Here is a 17,546-nt window from a genome sequence, read left to right on the forward strand (position 1 = left end):
AAGCAGACGAACATCATAACAATGACTAAGGCAATATAGTACAATTATCTTCTCAAAGTCAACACTGTATTTCATTTATTTAACTAGACACGTCAGTTAAGAACAAATTCTTATTGACAATGACAGCCTACCCCGGCCAAAAGCTAACGACGCTGGGCCAATTGTGCACCGCCCTATGGGACTCCCAATCACTGCCAGTTGTGATACAGCCTGGAATCGAACCAGGGAGTCTGTAGTGACGCCTCTAGCACTGAGATGCAGTGCCTTAGACCGCTGCGCCACTCGGGAGCCCCTGTTGTGTTATGCAGACGTCGATTGATCAGAAGAGACTGTTGTTCTTGTGGCTGTCACTTCCAAGTGTAAATGGACAATCTCTGGTAGTAGTAAAAGACCAGTGTCAAAATACACTAAACGTCACAGTAATGCAATGATGGAGGGAGGCATAGAGTACTACGCTTGGCCTTCTCCACTATACTAGTGATGTTTAGCTCATAATTAGAGTGTATACAAGAATGAACTGGAGCCATATGCTTTGCTTTCGGTACATACATGTATTATGCATGTAATAAACAGTATATATTTCCTATACAGAGAGAGAAAAAATGTCCTGCTTCAAGGGATTCAAAATGTAATGTCACAAGTAATTCCATCAGGAAAACATTGCAAAATCCACAGCCTTTGGCTAAAATCATGCAGATTTACCATGGCAGGGGTTGCAACCCAAATGGCACCCGATTCAATATATAGTGCACTACTTTTGACCAAAATTAGTGAACTAAATAGAGAATAGTTTGCCATTTGGGATGCAGGCAGGGACTGTGGATAGGATGTGCCAGGTTATAAATAGGACGGCAGGCACAGTTGTACCCCCTGGTTGTGTCAATAGGACTACTGTTTCATAGGGGGCTAGAGGATTCCCCTGCTGACTAAATAGCAAAACACCCCCCAATGTCATGCAGTGTACTAACAGAGACATACTGGTGTAGAGCAGCCAGCCAGTCACTACCCAGGAGGAGATACATCATACTGGTGAAGAGCAGCCAGTCAGTCACTACCCGGGAGGAGATACATCATACTGGTGAAGAGCAGCCAGCCAGTCACTACCCAGGAGGAGGTACATCATACTGGTGTAGAGCAGCCAGCCAGTCACTACCCAGGAGGAGATATATCATACTGGGGTAGAGCAGCCAGTCACTACCCAGGAGGAGATACATCATACTGGTGAAGAGCAGCCAGTCAGTCACTACCCAGGAGGAGATACATCATACTGGTGTAGAGCAGCCAGTCACTACCCAGGAGGAGATACATCATACTGGGGAAGAGCAGCCAGCCAGTCACTACCCAGGAGGAGATACATCATACTGGTGAAGAGCAGCCAGCCAGTCACTACCCAGGAGGAGATACATCATACTGGTGTAGAGCAGTCAGCCAGTCACTACCCAGGAGGAGATACATCATACTGGTGTAGAGCAGCCAGTCACTACCCAGGAGGAGATACATCATACTGGGGAAGAGCAGCCAGTCACTACCCAGGAGGAGATATATCATACTGGTGTAGAGCAGCCAGCCAGTCACTACCCAGGAGAAGATACATCATACTGGTGAAGTGTAGCCAGTCACTACCCAGTCGGAGATACATCATACTGGTGAAGAGCAGTCAGCCAGTCACTACCCAGGAGGAGATACATCATACTGGTGAAGAGCAGCCAGTCACTACCCAGGAGGAGATACATCATACTGGTGAAGAGCAGCCAGTCAGTCACTACCCAGGAGGAGATATATCATACTGGTGAAGAGCAGTCAGCCAGTCACTACCCAGGAGGAGATACATCATACTGGTGAAGGGCAGCCAGTCAGTCACTACCCAGGAGGAGATATATCATACTGGTGAAGAGCAACCAGTCACTACCCAGGAGGAGATACATCATACTGGTGAAGAGCAGCCAACCAGTCACTACCCAGAAGGAGATACATCATACTGGGGTAGAGCAGCCAGTCACTACCCAGGAGGAGATACATCATACTGGGGTAGAGCAGCCAGTCACTACCCAGGAGGAGATACATCATACTGGTGTAGAGCAGTCAGCCAGTCACTACCCAGGAGGAGATACATCATACTGGTGTAGAGCAGCCAGTCAGTCACTACCCAGGAGTAGGTACATCATACTGGTGTAGAGCAGCCAGCCAGTCACTACCCAGGAGGAGATACATCATACTGGGGAAGAGCAGCCAGTCACTACCCAGGAGGAGATATATCATACTGGTGTAGAGCAGCCAGCCAGTCACTACCCAGGAGGAGATATATCATACTGGTGTAGAGCAGCCAGTCAGTCACTACCCAGGAGGAGATACATCATACTGGTGAAGAGCAGTCAGTCAGTCACTACCCAGGAGGAGATATATCATACTGGTGAATAGCAGCCAGTCACTACCCAGGAGGAGATACATCATACTGGTGAAGAGCAGCCAGCCAGTCACTACCCAGGAGGAGATACATCATACTGGGGAAGAGCAGCCAGTCACTACCCAGGAGGAGATACATCATACTGGGGTAGAGCAGCCAGTCACTACCCAGGTGGAGATACATCATACTGGTGAAGGGCAGCCAGTCACTACCCAGGAGGAGATACATCATACTGGGGAAGAGCAGCCAGTCACTACCCAGGAGGAGATACATCATACTGGGGTAGAGCAGCCAGTCACTACCCAGGTGGAGATACATCATACTGGTGAAGGGCAGCCAGTCACTACCCAGGAGGAAATACATCATACTGGTGAAGAGCAGCCAGCCAGTCACTACCCAGGAGGAGATACATCATACTGGTGAAGGGCAGCCAGTCACTACCCAGGAGGAGATACATCATACTGGTGTAGAGCAGTCAGCCAGTCACTACCCAGGAGGAGATACATCATACTGGTGTAGAGCAGCCAGTCAGTCACTACCCAGGAGTAGGTACATCATACTGGTGTAGAGCAGCCAGCCAGTCACTACCCAGGAGGAGATACATCATACTGGGGAAGAGCAGCCAGTCACTACCCAGGAGGAGATATATCATACTGGTGTAGAGCAGCCAGCCAGTCACTACCCAGGAGGAGATATATCATACTGGTGTAGAGCAGCCAGTCAGTCACTACCCAGGAGGAGATACATCATACTGGTGAAGAGCAGTCAGTCAGTCACTACCCAGGAGGAGATATATCATACTGGTGAATAGCAGCCAGTCACTACCCAGGAGGAGATACATCATACTGGTGAAGAGCAGCCAGCCAGTCACTACCCAGGAGGAGATACATCATACTGGGGAAGAGCAGCCAGTCACTACCCAGGAGGAGATACATCATACTGGGGTAGAGCAGCCAGTCACTACCCAGGTGGAGATACATCATACTGGTGAAGGGCAGCCAGTCACTACCCAGGAGGAGATACATCATACTGGGGAAGAGCAGCCAGTCACTACCCAGGAGGAGATACATCATACTGGGGTAGAGCAGCCAGTCACTACCCAGGTGGAGATACATCATACTGGTGAAGGGCAGCCAGTCACTACCCAGGAGGAAATACATCATACTGGTGAAGAGCAGCCAGCCAGTCACTACCCAGGAGGAGATACATCATACTGGTGAAGGGCAGCCAGTCACTACCCAGGAGGAGATACATCATACTGGTGAAGAGCAGCCAGCCAGTCACTACCCAGGAGGAAATACATCATACTGGGGAAGAGCAGCCAGTCACTACCCAGGAGGAGATACATCATACTGGTGTAGAGCAGCCAGCCAGTCACTACCCAGGAGGAGATACATCATACTGGTGTAGAGCAGCCAGTCACTACCCAGGAGGAGATACATCATACTGGTGTAGAGCAGCCAGCCAGTCACTACCCAGGAGGAGGTACATCATACTGGTGTAGAGCAGCCAGTCAGTCACTACCCAGGAGGAGATACATCATACTGGTGAAGGGCAGCCAGTCACTACCCAGGAGGAGATACATCATACTGGTGAAGAGCAGCCAGTCACTACCCAGGAGGAGATACATCATACTGGTGAAGAGCAGCCAGCCAGTCACTACCCAGGAGGAGATACATCATACTGGTGTAGAGCAGCCAGCCAGTCACTACCCAGGAGGAGATACATCATACTGGTGAATAGCAGCCAGTCACTACCCAGGAGGAGATACATCATACTGGTGAAGAGCAGCCAGTCAGTCACTACCCAGGAGGAGATACATCATACTGGTGAAGGGCAGCCAGTCACTACCCAGGAGGAGATACATCATACTGGTGAAGAGCAGCCAGCCAGTCACTACCCAGGAGGAGATACATCATACTGGTGTAGAGCAGTCAGCCAGTCACTACCCAGGAGGAGATACATCATACTGGTGAAGAGCAGCCAGTCAGTCACTACCCAGGAGGAGATACATCATACTGGTGTAGAGCAGCCAGCCAGTCACTACCCAGGAGGAGATACATCATACTGCTGAAGAGCAGCCAGTCAGTCACTACCCAGGAGGAGATACATCATACTGGTGAAGAGCAGCCAGCCAGTCACTACCCAGGAGGAGATACATCATACTGGTGTAGAGCAGCCAGTCAGTCACTACCCAGGAGGAGATACATCATACTGGTGAAGGGCAGCCAGTCACTACCCAGGAGGAGATACATCATACTGGTGAAGAGCAGCCAGTCAGTCACTACCCAGGAGGAGATACATCATACTGGTGAAGAGCAGCCAGCCAGTCACTACCCAGGAGGAAATACATCATACTGGGGAAGAGCAGCCAGTCACTACCCAGGAGGAGATACATCATACTGGTGAAGAGCAGCCAGTCAGTCACTACCCAGGAGGAGATACATCATACTGGTGAAGAGCAGCCAGCCAGTCACTACCCAGGAGGAGATACATCATACTGGTGAAGGGCAGCCAGTCACTACCCAGGAGGAGATACATCATACTGGTGTAGAGCAGCCAGCCAGTCACTACCCAGGAGGAAATACATCATACTGGGGAAGAGCAGCCAGTCACTACCCAGGAGGAGATACATCATACTGGTGTAGAGCAGCCAGCCAGTCACTACCCAGGAGGAGATACATCATACTGGTGTAGAGCAGCCAGTCACTACCCAGGAGGAGATACATCATACTGGTGTAGAGCAGCCAGCCAGTCACTACCCAGGAGGAGGTACATCATACTGGTGTAGAGCAGCCAGTCAGTCACTACCCAGGAGGAGATACATCATACTGGTGAAGGGCAGCCAGTCACTACCCAGGAGGAGATACATCATACTGGTGAAGAGCAGCCAGTCACTACCCAGGAGGAGATACATCATACTGGTGAAGAGCAGCCAGCCAGTCACTACCCAGGAGGAGATACATCATACTGGTGTAGAGCAGCCAGCCAGTCACTACCCAGGAGGAGATACATCATACTGGTGAATAGCAGCCAGTCACTACCCAGGAGGAGATACATCATACTGGTGAAGAGCAGCCAGTCAGTCACTACCCAGGAGGAGATACATCATACTGGTGAAGGGCAGCCAGTCACTACCCAGGAGGAGATACATCATACTGGTGAAGAGCAGCCAGCCAGTCACTACCCAGGAGGAGATACATCATACTGGTGTAGAGCAGTCAGCCAGTCACTACCCAGGAGGAGATACATCATACTGGTGAAGAGCAGCCAGTCAGTCACTACCCAGGAGGAGATACATCATACTGGTGTAGAGCAGCCAGCCAGTCACTACCCAGGAGGAGATACATCATACTGCTGAAGAGCAGCCAGTCAGTCACTACCCAGGAGGAGATACATCATACTGGTGAAGAGCAGCCAGCCAGTCACTACCCAGGAGGAGATACATCATACTGGTGTAGAGCAGCCAGTCAGTCACTACCCAGGAGGAGATACATCATACTGGTGAAGGGCAGCCAGTCACTACCCAGGAGGAGATACATCATACTGGTGAAGAGCAGCCAGTCAGTCACTACCCAGGAGGAGATACATCATACTGGTGAAGAGCAGCCAGCCAGTCACTACCCAGGAGGAAATACATCATACTGGGGAAGAGCAGCCAGTCACTACCCAGGAGGAGATACATCATACTGGTGAAGAGCAGCCAGTCAGTCACTACCCAGGAGGAGATACATCATACTGGTGTAGAGCAGCCAGCCAGTCACTACCCAGGAGGAGATACATCATACTGCTGAAGAGCAGCCAGTCAGTCACTACCCAGGAGGAGATACATCATACTGGTGAAGAGCAGCCAGCCAGTCACTACCCAGGAGGAGATACATCATACTGGTGTAGAGCAGCCAGTCACTACCCAGGAGGAGATACATCATACTGGTGTAGAGCAGCCAGCCAGTCACTACCCAGGAGGAGGTACATCATACTGGTGTAGAGCAGCCAGTCACTACCCAGGAGGAGATACATCATACTGGGGAAGAGCAGCCAGCCAGTCACTACCCAGGAGGAGATACATCATACTGGTGAAGAGCAGCCAGCCAGTCACTACCCAGGAGGAGATACATCATACTGGTGTAGAGCAGTCAGCCAGTCACTACCCAGGAGGAGATACATCATACTGGTGTAGAGCAGCCAGTCACTACCCAGGAGGAGATACATCATACTGGGGAAGAGCAGCCAGTCACTACCCAGGAGGAGATATATCATACTGGTGTAGAGCAGCCAGCCAGTCACTACCCAGGAGAAGATACATCATACTGGTGAAGTGTAGCCAGTCACTACCCAGTCGGAGATACATCATACTGGTGAAGAGCAGTCAGCCAGTCACTACCCAGGAGGAGATACATCATACTGGTGAAGAGCAGCCAGTCACTACCCAGGAGGAGATACATCATACTGGTGAAGAGCAGCCAGTCAGTCACTACCCAGGAGGAGATATATCATACTGGTGAAGAGCAGTCAGCCAGTCACTACCCAGGAGGAGATACATCATACTGGTGAAGGGCAGCCAGTCAGTCACTACCCAGGAGGAGATATATCATACTGGTGAAGAGCAACCAGTCACTACCCAGGAGGAGATACATCATACTGGTGAAGAGCAGCCAACCAGTCACTACCCAGGAGGAGATACATCATACTGGGGTAGAGCAGCCAGTCACTACCCAGGAGGAGATACATCATACTGGGGTAGAGCAGCCAGTCACTACCCAGGAGGAGATACATCATACTGGTGTAGAGCAGTCAGCCAGTCACTACCCAGGAGGAGATACATCATACTGGTGTAGAGCAGCCAGTCAGTCACTACCCAGGAGTAGGTACATCATACTGGTGTAGAGCAGCCAGCCAGTCACTACCCAGGAGGAGATACATCATACTGGGGAAGAGCAGCCAGTCACTACCCAGGAGGAGATATATCATACTGGTGTAGAGCAGCCAGCCAGTCACTACCCAGGAGGAGATATATCATACTGGTGTAGAGCAGCCAGTCAGTCACTACCCAGGAGGAGATACATCATACTGGTGAAGAGCAGTCAGTCAGTCACTACCCAGGAGGAGATATATCATACTGGTGAATAGCAGCCAGTCACTACCCAGGAGGAGATACATCATACTGGTGAAGAGCAGCCAGCCAGTCACTACCCAGGAGGAGATACATCATACTGGGGAAGAGCAGCCAGTCACTACCCAGGAGGAGATACATCATACTGGGGTAGAGCAGCCAGTCACTACCCAGGTGGAGATACATCATACTGGTGAAGGGCAGCCAGTCACTACCCAGGAGGAGATACATCATACTGGGGAAGAGCAGCCAGTCACTACCCAGGAGGAGATACATCATACTGGGGTAGAGCAGCCAGTCACTACCCAGGTGGAGATACATCATACTGGTGAAGGGCAGCCAGTCACTACCCAGGAGGAAATACATCATACTGGTGAAGAGCAGCCAGCCAGTCACTACCCAGGAGGAGATACATCATACTGGTGAAGGGCAGCCAGTCACTACCCAGGAGGAGATACATCATACTGGTGTAGAGCAGTCAGCCAGTCACTACCCAGGAGGAGATACATCATACTGGTGTAGAGCAGCCAGTCAGTCACTACCCAGGAGTAGGTACATCATACTGGTGTAGAGCAGCCAGCCAGTCACTACCCAGGAGGAGATACATCATACTGGGGAAGAGCAGCCAGTCACTACCCAGGAGGAGATATATCATACTGGTGTAGAGCAGCCAGCCAGTCACTACCCAGGAGGAGATATATCATACTGGTGTAGAGCAGCCAGTCAGTCACTACCCAGGAGGAGATACATCATACTGGTGAAGAGCAGTCAGTCAGTCACTACCCAGGAGGAGATATATCATACTGGTGAATAGCAGCCAGTCACTACCCAGGAGGAGATACATCATACTGGTGAAGAGCAGCCAGCCAGTCACTACCCAGGAGGAGATACATCATACTGGGGAAGAGCAGCCAGTCACTACCCAGGAGGAGATACATCATACTGGGGTAGAGCAGCCAGTCACTACCCAGGTGGAGATACATCATACTGGTGAAGGGCAGCCAGTCACTACCCAGGAGGAGATACATCATACTGGGGAAGAGCAGCCAGTCACTACCCAGGAGGAGATACATCATACTGGGGTAGAGCAGCCAGTCACTACCCAGGTGGAGATACATCATACTGGTGAAGGGCAGCCAGTCACTACCCAGGAGGAAATACATCATACTGGTGAAGAGCAGCCAGCCAGTCACTACCCAGGAGGAGATACATCATACTGGTGAAGGGCAGCCAGTCACTACCCAGGAGGAGATACATCATACTGGTGAAGAGCAGCCAGCCAGTCACTACCCAGGAGGAAATACATCATACTGGGGAAGAGCAGCCAGTCACTACCCAGGAGGAGATACATCATACTGGTGTAGAGCAGCCAGCCAGTCACTACCCAGGAGGAGATACATCATACTGGTGTAGAGCAGCCAGTCACTACCCAGGAGGAGATACATCATACTGGTGTAGAGCAGCCAGCCAGTCACTACCCAGGAGGAGGTACATCATACTGGTGTAGAGCAGCCAGTCAGTCACTACCCAGGAGGAGATACATCATACTGGTGAAGGGCAGCCAGTCACTACCCAGGAGGAGATACATCATACTGGTGAAGAGCAGCCAGTCACTACCCAGGAGGAGATACATCATACTGGTGAAGAGCAGCCAGCCAGTCACTACCCAGGAGGAGATACATCATACTGGTGTAGAGCAGCCAGCCAGTCACTACCCAGGAGGAGATACATCATACTGGTGAATAGCAGCCAGTCACTACCCAGGAGGAGATACATCATACTGGTGAAGAGCAGCCAGTCAGTCACTACCCAGGAGGAGATACATCATACTGGTGAAGGGCAGCCAGTCACTACCCAGGAGGAGATACATCATACTGGTGAAGAGCAGCCAGCCAGTCACTACCCAGGAGGAGATACATCATACTGGTGTAGAGCAGTCAGCCAGTCACTACCCAGGAGGAGATACATCATACTGGTGAAGAGCAGCCAGTCAGTCACTACCCAGGAGGAGATACATCATACTGGTGTAGAGCAGCCAGCCAGTCACTACCCAGGAGGAGATACATCATACTGCTGAAGAGCAGCCAGTCAGTCACTACCCAGGAGGAGATACATCATACTGGTGAAGAGCAGCCAGCCAGTCACTACCCAGGAGGAGATACATCATACTGGTGTAGAGCAGCCAGTCAGTCACTACCCAGGAGGAGATACATCATACTGGTGAAGGGCAGCCAGTCACTACCCAGGAGGAGATACATCATACTGGTGAAGAGCAGCCAGTCAGTCACTACCCAGGAGGAGATACATCATACTGGTGAAGAGCAGCCAGCCAGTCACTACCCAGGAGGAAATACATCATACTGGGGAAGAGCAGCCAGTCACTACCCAGGAGGAGATACATCATACTGGTGAAGAGCAGCCAGTCAGTCACTACCCAGGAGGAGATACATCATACTGGTGAAGAGCAGCCAGCCAGTCACTACCCAGGAGGAGATACATCATACTGGTGAAGGGCAGCCAGTCACTACCCAGGAGGAGATACATCATACTGGTGAAGAGCAGCCAGCCAGTCACTACCCAGGAGGAAATACATCATACTGGGGAAGAGCAGCCAGTCACTACCCAGGAGGAGATACATCATACTGGTGTAGAGCAGCCAGCCAGTCACTACCCAGGAGGAGATACATCATACTGGTGTAGAGCAGCCAGTCACTACCCAGGAGGAGATACATCATACTGGTGTAGAGCAGCCAGCCAGTCACTACCCAGGAGGAGGTACATCATACTGGTGTAGAGCAGCCAGTCAGTCACTACCCAGGAGGAGATACATCATACTGGTGAAGGGCAGCCAGTCACTACCCAGGAGGAGATACATCATACTGGTGAAGAGCAGCCAGTCACTACCCAGGAGGAGATACATCATACTGGTGAAGAGCAGCCAGCCAGTCACTACCCAGGAGGAGATACATCATACTGGTGTAGAGCAGCCAGCCAGTCACTACCCAGGAGGAGATACATCATACTGGTGAATAGCAGCCAGTCACTACCCAGGAGGAGATACATCATACTGGTGAAGAGCAGCCATTCAGTCACTACCCAGGAGGAGATACATCATACTGGTGAAGGGCAGCCAGTCACTACCCAGGAGGAGATACATCATACTGGTGAAGAGCAGCCAGCCAGTCACTACCCAGGAGGAGATACATCATACTGGTGTAGAGCAGTCAGCCAGTCACTACCCAGGAGGAGATACATCATACTGGTGAAGAGCAGCCAGTCAGTCACTACCCAGGAGGAGATACATCATACTGGTGTAGAGCAGCCAGCCAGTCACTACCCAGGAGGAGATACATCATACTGCTGAAGAGCAGCCAGTCAGTCACTACCCAGGAGGAGATACATCATACTGGTGAAGAGCAGCCAGCCAGTCACTACCCAGGAGGAGATACATCATACTGGTGTAGAGCAGCCAGTCAGTCACTACCCAGGAGGAGATACATCATACTGGTGAAGGGCAGCCAGTCACTACCCAGGAGGAGATACATCATACTGGTGAAGAGCAGCCAGCCAGTCACTACCCAGGAGGAAATACATCATACTGGGGAAGAGCAGCCAGTCACTACCCAGGAGGAGATACATCATACTGGTGAAGAGCAGCCAGTCAGTCACTACCCAGGAGGAGATACATCATACTGGTGTAGAGCAGCCAGCCAGTCACTACCCAGGAGGAGATACATCATACTGCTGAAGAGCAGCCAGTCAGTCACTACCCAGGAGGAGATACATCATACTGGTGAAGAGCAGCCAGCCAGTCACTACCCAGGAGGAGATACATCATACTGGTGTAGAGCAGCCAGTCACTACCCAGGAGGAGATACATCATACTGGTGTAGAGCAGCCAGCCAGTCACTACCCAGGAGGAGGTACATCATACTGGTGTAGAGCAGCCAGTCAGTCACTACCCAGGAGGAGATACATCATACTGGTGAAGGGCAGCCAGTCACTACCCAGGAGGAGATACATCATACTGGTGAAGAGCAGCCAGTCAGTCACTACCCAGGAGGAGATACATCATACTGGTGTAGAGCAGTCAGCCAGTCACTACCCAGGAGGAGATACATCATACTGGTGAAGAGCAGCCAGTCAGTCACTACCCAGGAGGAGATACATCATACTGGTGAAGAGCAGCCAGTCACTACCCAGGAGGAGATAATTCGTGCCGTCCAAGGCTCCATATGTGTGAGATAAGAATTGCTGCCTCAGAATTTGTGTGGAACTGAATGGGTTGTGGACACGCAGAAGATTACCAACCAGTGGTACTACCCAGGAGGAGCTACATCATGGCTTCCAGCACTTGATTTACCTAACTACGAGGTGTGAGATAGGAAATAATTGCTGCTCAGATGTTGTGTGGAACTGAATGTGTAGTCCACATGTTCAAAGGTGTGAAAATATACATGATTTAATTTATTAAACTGAATGTGTAGTCCACATGTGCAAATGTGTGAAAATATACAGTACATGATGTATTTATTGAAGTGAATGGGTAGTCCACATGTGCAAAGGTGTGAAAATATACATTATATAATTTATTAAACTGAATGGGTAGTCCACATGGACAAATGTGTGAAAATATACGTGCCATATTTTATTATTAAAAAAAATATATATTTCACCTTTATTTAACCAGCTAGGCCAGTTGAGAACAAATTCTCATTTACAACTGCGACCTGGCCAAGATAAAGCAAAGCAGTGTGACACAAACAACAACACAAAGTTACACATGGAATAAACAAACGTACAGTCAATAACACAATAGAAAAAAAAGAAAATCTATATACACTGTGTGCAAATGAGGTAAGATTAGGGAGGTAAGGAAATAAATAGGTCGTGGTGGGGAAGTAATCCAGTTATAAGGTCTATAAAGAATAGCTGATCCGTACCACATTGGGTGAGGCGGGTTGAAGGAATGTATATCTATTTCGAAAACGGAAAAAAGAGATTGAAATAAATACAAAAAAACCCAGAAAAATACAATATTTACATGGGACGAAAACAAACATGTCTTAATGCTGCGCCATCTTGGATTTAAACTGAATGGGTAGTCCACATGTGTAAATGTGTTAAGATATACCTGTTATATTTATTAAACTGAATGGGTAGTCCACATGTGTAAATGTGTTAAGATATACCTGTTATATTTATTAAACTGAATGGGTAGTCCACATGTGTAAATGTGTTAAGATATACCTGTTATATTTATTAAACTGAATGGGTAGTCCACATGTGTAAATGTGTGAAAATATACATTATATATTTATTAAGCTGAATGGTTAGTCCACATGTGCAAAGGTGTGAAAATATACATATTTATTAAGCTGAATGGGTAGTCCACATGTGCAAATGTTTGAAAATAAACATGATATATTTATTAAACTGAAGGTGACGTCCACATGTGCAAAGGGATGAAAATATAGAGTACATTATATATTTATTATACTGAATGCGTAGTCCACATGTGCAAAGGTATGAAAATATACAGTACATTATATATTTATTAATGTCATGTCCTGACCATAGAAAGCTCTTATTTTCTATGATAGAGTAGGTCAGGGCGTAACTGGGGGTTTATCTAGTTATTATTTTCTATGTGGGGTTCTAGTTTAGTCTTTCTATGTTTGGGTGATTTGTATGATTCCCAATTAGAGGCAGCTGGTAATTGTTGTCTCTAATTGGGAATCATACTTATGTAGCTTGTTTTTCACTTGTGGGTTATGGGATATTGTTTATGTGTAGTTTCATTGTAGCCACGGTTCGTTTATTCTTTATTTTTGTATTTTTCTAAAGTTTCAATTTCTAATAAATTATGTGGAACGCTACTCACACTGCGCCTTGGTCCGACCATCATTATTATGACGAACGTGACAATTAAACTGAATGCGTAGTCCACATGTGCGAAAGTGTGAAAATATACATAATATATTTATTAAACTGAATGCCTAGTCCACATGTGCAAAGGTGTGAAAATATACATAATATATTTCTTAAACTAAATGGGTAGTTCACGTGCAAAGGTGTGAAAATATACATGAGATATTTATTCAACTGAATGCGTATTCCACATGTGCAAATTTACACAATATATTTATTAAACTGAATAGGTGTAAGGTTTTGCTTTTTTTTCTTACTCAATCTTGTGTTCTTTTTTTTGTGTTCTTGAACGTAGCCCTGTGTCACGTTCGTCGTAGGAATTGGACCAAGGCGCAGCGGGAATGTGTAAACTCATCTTCTTATTTATTGAGAAGAAAACGTGAACACAGAAAAACAAAATAACAAACAATGACGAAGACGCTAACAGTCCTGTAAGGCACAACACTATACCAGGAACAACTACCCACAAAAACCCATGAAAAAACACCCCTACTAAATAGGACCTTCAATTAGAGACAACGAGGAACTGCTGCCTCCAATTGAAGGTCAACCCAATAAACTAAACATAGAAATAGAAAGACTAGAACAAACATAGAAATATACTAACATAGAACATTAACCAAAAACCCCGAAACACATAAAACAAACACCCCCTGCCACATCCTGACCAAACTACAATAACAAATAACCCCCTTTACTGGTCAGGACGTAACATCCTGTTTCTTTGTGTTCTTGAACGTGACCCTGTCTTTCATTTTTGTTCATTGATTTCACCTGTGTTTGTTTCTCACCTGGTCTCATCGGTTCCCTATTTAGTTCAGTTCTTTCTGGTTGTATGGATGTGAGGTATTGTTTGTTTTTTGACTGCCTACCTCTGTTTGACCATTGTCTGCCTGAGACCACGATTCCTGCCCTCTGTGAAGGCTTAATAAACATCTGCGCGTGAATCTACGAGCAGAGCAGGGTAATCCACATGTGCAAAGGCATGAAAATATACAGTACATTATATATTTATTAAACTGTGTGTAGTCCATGTGTGAAAATAAAAACATTTAAATGACTTAACTGCTGGGAAAATGTTCTGACAGTCATAAACAAATACCTGTGTATATTATTGTACTATCACGCCACATTGTCTTGAAAACATCCATTGCAGATGGTTATATTTTTAAACCCGTAAATCACAGATCACTTTTTCTTGTTCATTTGTTGTTGACTAAACTTTTGAAATAACCTCCCTAAATGAGAAACAAACAACAACACCTCTGTACCAACCAAACCATTCAGATGACAGAATGCTGTACCATGGCATATCGCCCCCGCTGGGACGGTTGTGCTGTCACCTGCTGTACTAGATTGAATGGTTACTGTGGCTTCCCTGTAATAGTAGTGTCACACATGACATTATATTGAAGCATCGGGCTGATCTAAACACTAGCTTCTAGGCACTGTGACTATTGACTAAATGTAGATACACTACAATTGTATTGAAGGTACATCTAAACTTAGAATGGATCCTGACCTTAACTGCTAAAACATTTATGCTGATGTCACAATGTCTTCCTAGACGTTAGGAGAGACGCTCAGCCAGCTAATCGTAGACAAGTGAGCGATCCGAACAGGGAATGAAAGGCACCTTCATGTTAAAGCGGTAATAGGTTGTGAAAGCTGTGAGTAAGTACATCTAAGGGTTGTATGAGATGAAAGCCTCCAGCAAAAGAGGTCTGAAAGGCACCACAAAGCATGGTTCCACACAATCACAGTCCCCTTGCTGTGACAAAGCAGAAAAAGGATAAGTCACCATCTATTTCGCACGCGACAATTGATTATTTTGGGAGCGGTATTATGCATGTCAACCCATTGTTGCATTAATAGGAAATGAAGACGATGTCAACCAGAAAAATATATTATTTCTTGTAAAGGAGAAACGGTGATTTTCTATGGAAAATGTCAACATATAAAGGCAAATGAGGGATGGTTGATATAGTCAATCTAATCAATCGGCCTGCAAAAGCAATGATTTCCATAACAGATAAATACTACACTATACTCCATCTGTAGATAAATACTGCACTGTACTCCATCTGTAGACAAATACTGCACTGTACTCCATCTGTAGACAAATACTGCACTATACTCCATCTGTAGATAAATACTGCACTGTACTCCATCTGTAGATAAATACTGCACTGTACTCCATCTGTAGATAAATACTGCACTCAACTCCATCTGTAGATAAATACTGCACTGTACTCCACCTGTAGATAAATACTGCACTGTACTCCATCTGTAGATAAATACTGCACTGTACTCCATCTGTAGATAAATACTGCACTGTACTCCATCTGTAGATAAATACTGCACTGTACTCCATCTGTAGATAAATACTGCACTGTACTCCATCTGTAGATAAATACTGCACTATACTCCATATGTTGATAAATACTGCACTGAACTCCATCTGTAGACAAATACTGCACTGAACTCCATCTGTAGATAAATACTGCACTGTACTCCATCTGTAGATAAATACTGCACTGTACTCCATCTGTAGATAAATACTGCACTGTACTCCATCTGTAGATAAATACTGCACTGTACTCCATCTGTAGATAAATACTGCACTATACTCCATATGTTGATAAATACTGCACTGAACTCCATCTGTAGACAAATACTGCACTGAACTCCATCTGTAGATAAATACTGCACTGTAATTCATATGTTGATAAGTACTGCACTTGTCACGTCCTGACCAGTAAAAGGGGTTGTTTGTTATTGTAGTTTGGTCAGGGCGTGGCAGGGGGGGTGTTTGTTTAAAGTGTTTCGGGGTTTGTTGGGCTATGTTCTTGTTAGTCTATTTCTATGTTAGTTCTAGTATGTCTATTTCTATGTGGTGTTTATTGGGTTGACCTTCAATTGGAAGCAGCTGCTCCTCGTTGCTTCTAATTGAAGGTCCTATTTAAGAGGGGTGTTTTTCCTATGGGATTTGTGGGTAGTTGTTTCCTGTTTAGTGTTTGTTGCACCTGACAGGACTGTTTGTCGTCGTCGTCGTCGTCGTCGTCGTCGTCGTCGTCGTCGTCGTTTTGTTAAGTGTTTACGTTTTCCTTCATTAAAGAAGATGAGTATTCACATTCCCGCTGCGTTTTGGTCCAATTCATACGACGCCCGTGACAGCACTGTACTCCATCTGTAGACAAATACTACACTGTAATCCATCTGTAGATAACGTATATACACTACAAACAGCTTTCTGATCCAAAATGCAAACACTGTTGTTGATGCCATTCAGTTGATAATCAGTGATGTAGAGAAGATGCAGGGTTCCTTCTTGGTCCTGGGTGGCCTTTGGGTTTAGAACCAATGTAACATGTTTCCGTGTACAAAGTTGCATATGACGGCCCATAGAGCGGCCCATAGAATGGCCCATAGGACGGCCCATATGACGGCCCATAGAGCGGCCCATAGGACGCCCCATAGAGCGGCCCATAGTACAGCCCATAGAGCGGCCCATAGAGCGCCCATAGGACGCCCCATAGAGCGGCCCATAGGACGCCCCATAGAGCGGCCCATAGGACGCCCCATAGGGCGGCCCATAGAGCGGCCCATAGGACGCCCCATAGGACGGCCCATAGGACGCCCCATAGGGCGGCCCATAGAGCACCCATAGAGCGGCCCATAGGACGCCCCATAGAGCGGCCCATAGAGCGGCCCATAGGACGCCCCATAGGACGGCCCATAGGACGCCCCATAGGGCGGCCCATAGAGCACCCATAGAGCGGCCCATAGTACAGCCCATAGAGCGCCCATAGAGCGGGCCATAGAGCGGTCCATAGGATGGCCCATTGGGCGCCCATAGGATGGCCCATAGGACAGCCCATAGGACGGCCAATAGGACGGCCCATAGAGTGGCCCATAGAGCGGCCCATAGAGTGGCCCATAGGACGGCCCATAGGACGTCCCATAGAGCGGCCCATAGTGCGACCCATAGAGCGGCCCATAGAGTGGCCCATATGACGGCCCATAGTGGCCCTGGGCATTCCCTGTAGATCTTTGGATGATGACATGCTCTATGATAATGTCCTCCCCACTGATATA

The sequence above is a fragment of the Salmo trutta genome, chromosome 3 (assembly GCF_901001165.1).
Source record: "Salmo trutta chromosome 3, fSalTru1.1, whole genome shotgun sequence".
Taxonomy (NCBI): domain Eukaryota; kingdom Metazoa; phylum Chordata; class Actinopteri; order Salmoniformes; family Salmonidae; genus Salmo; species Salmo trutta.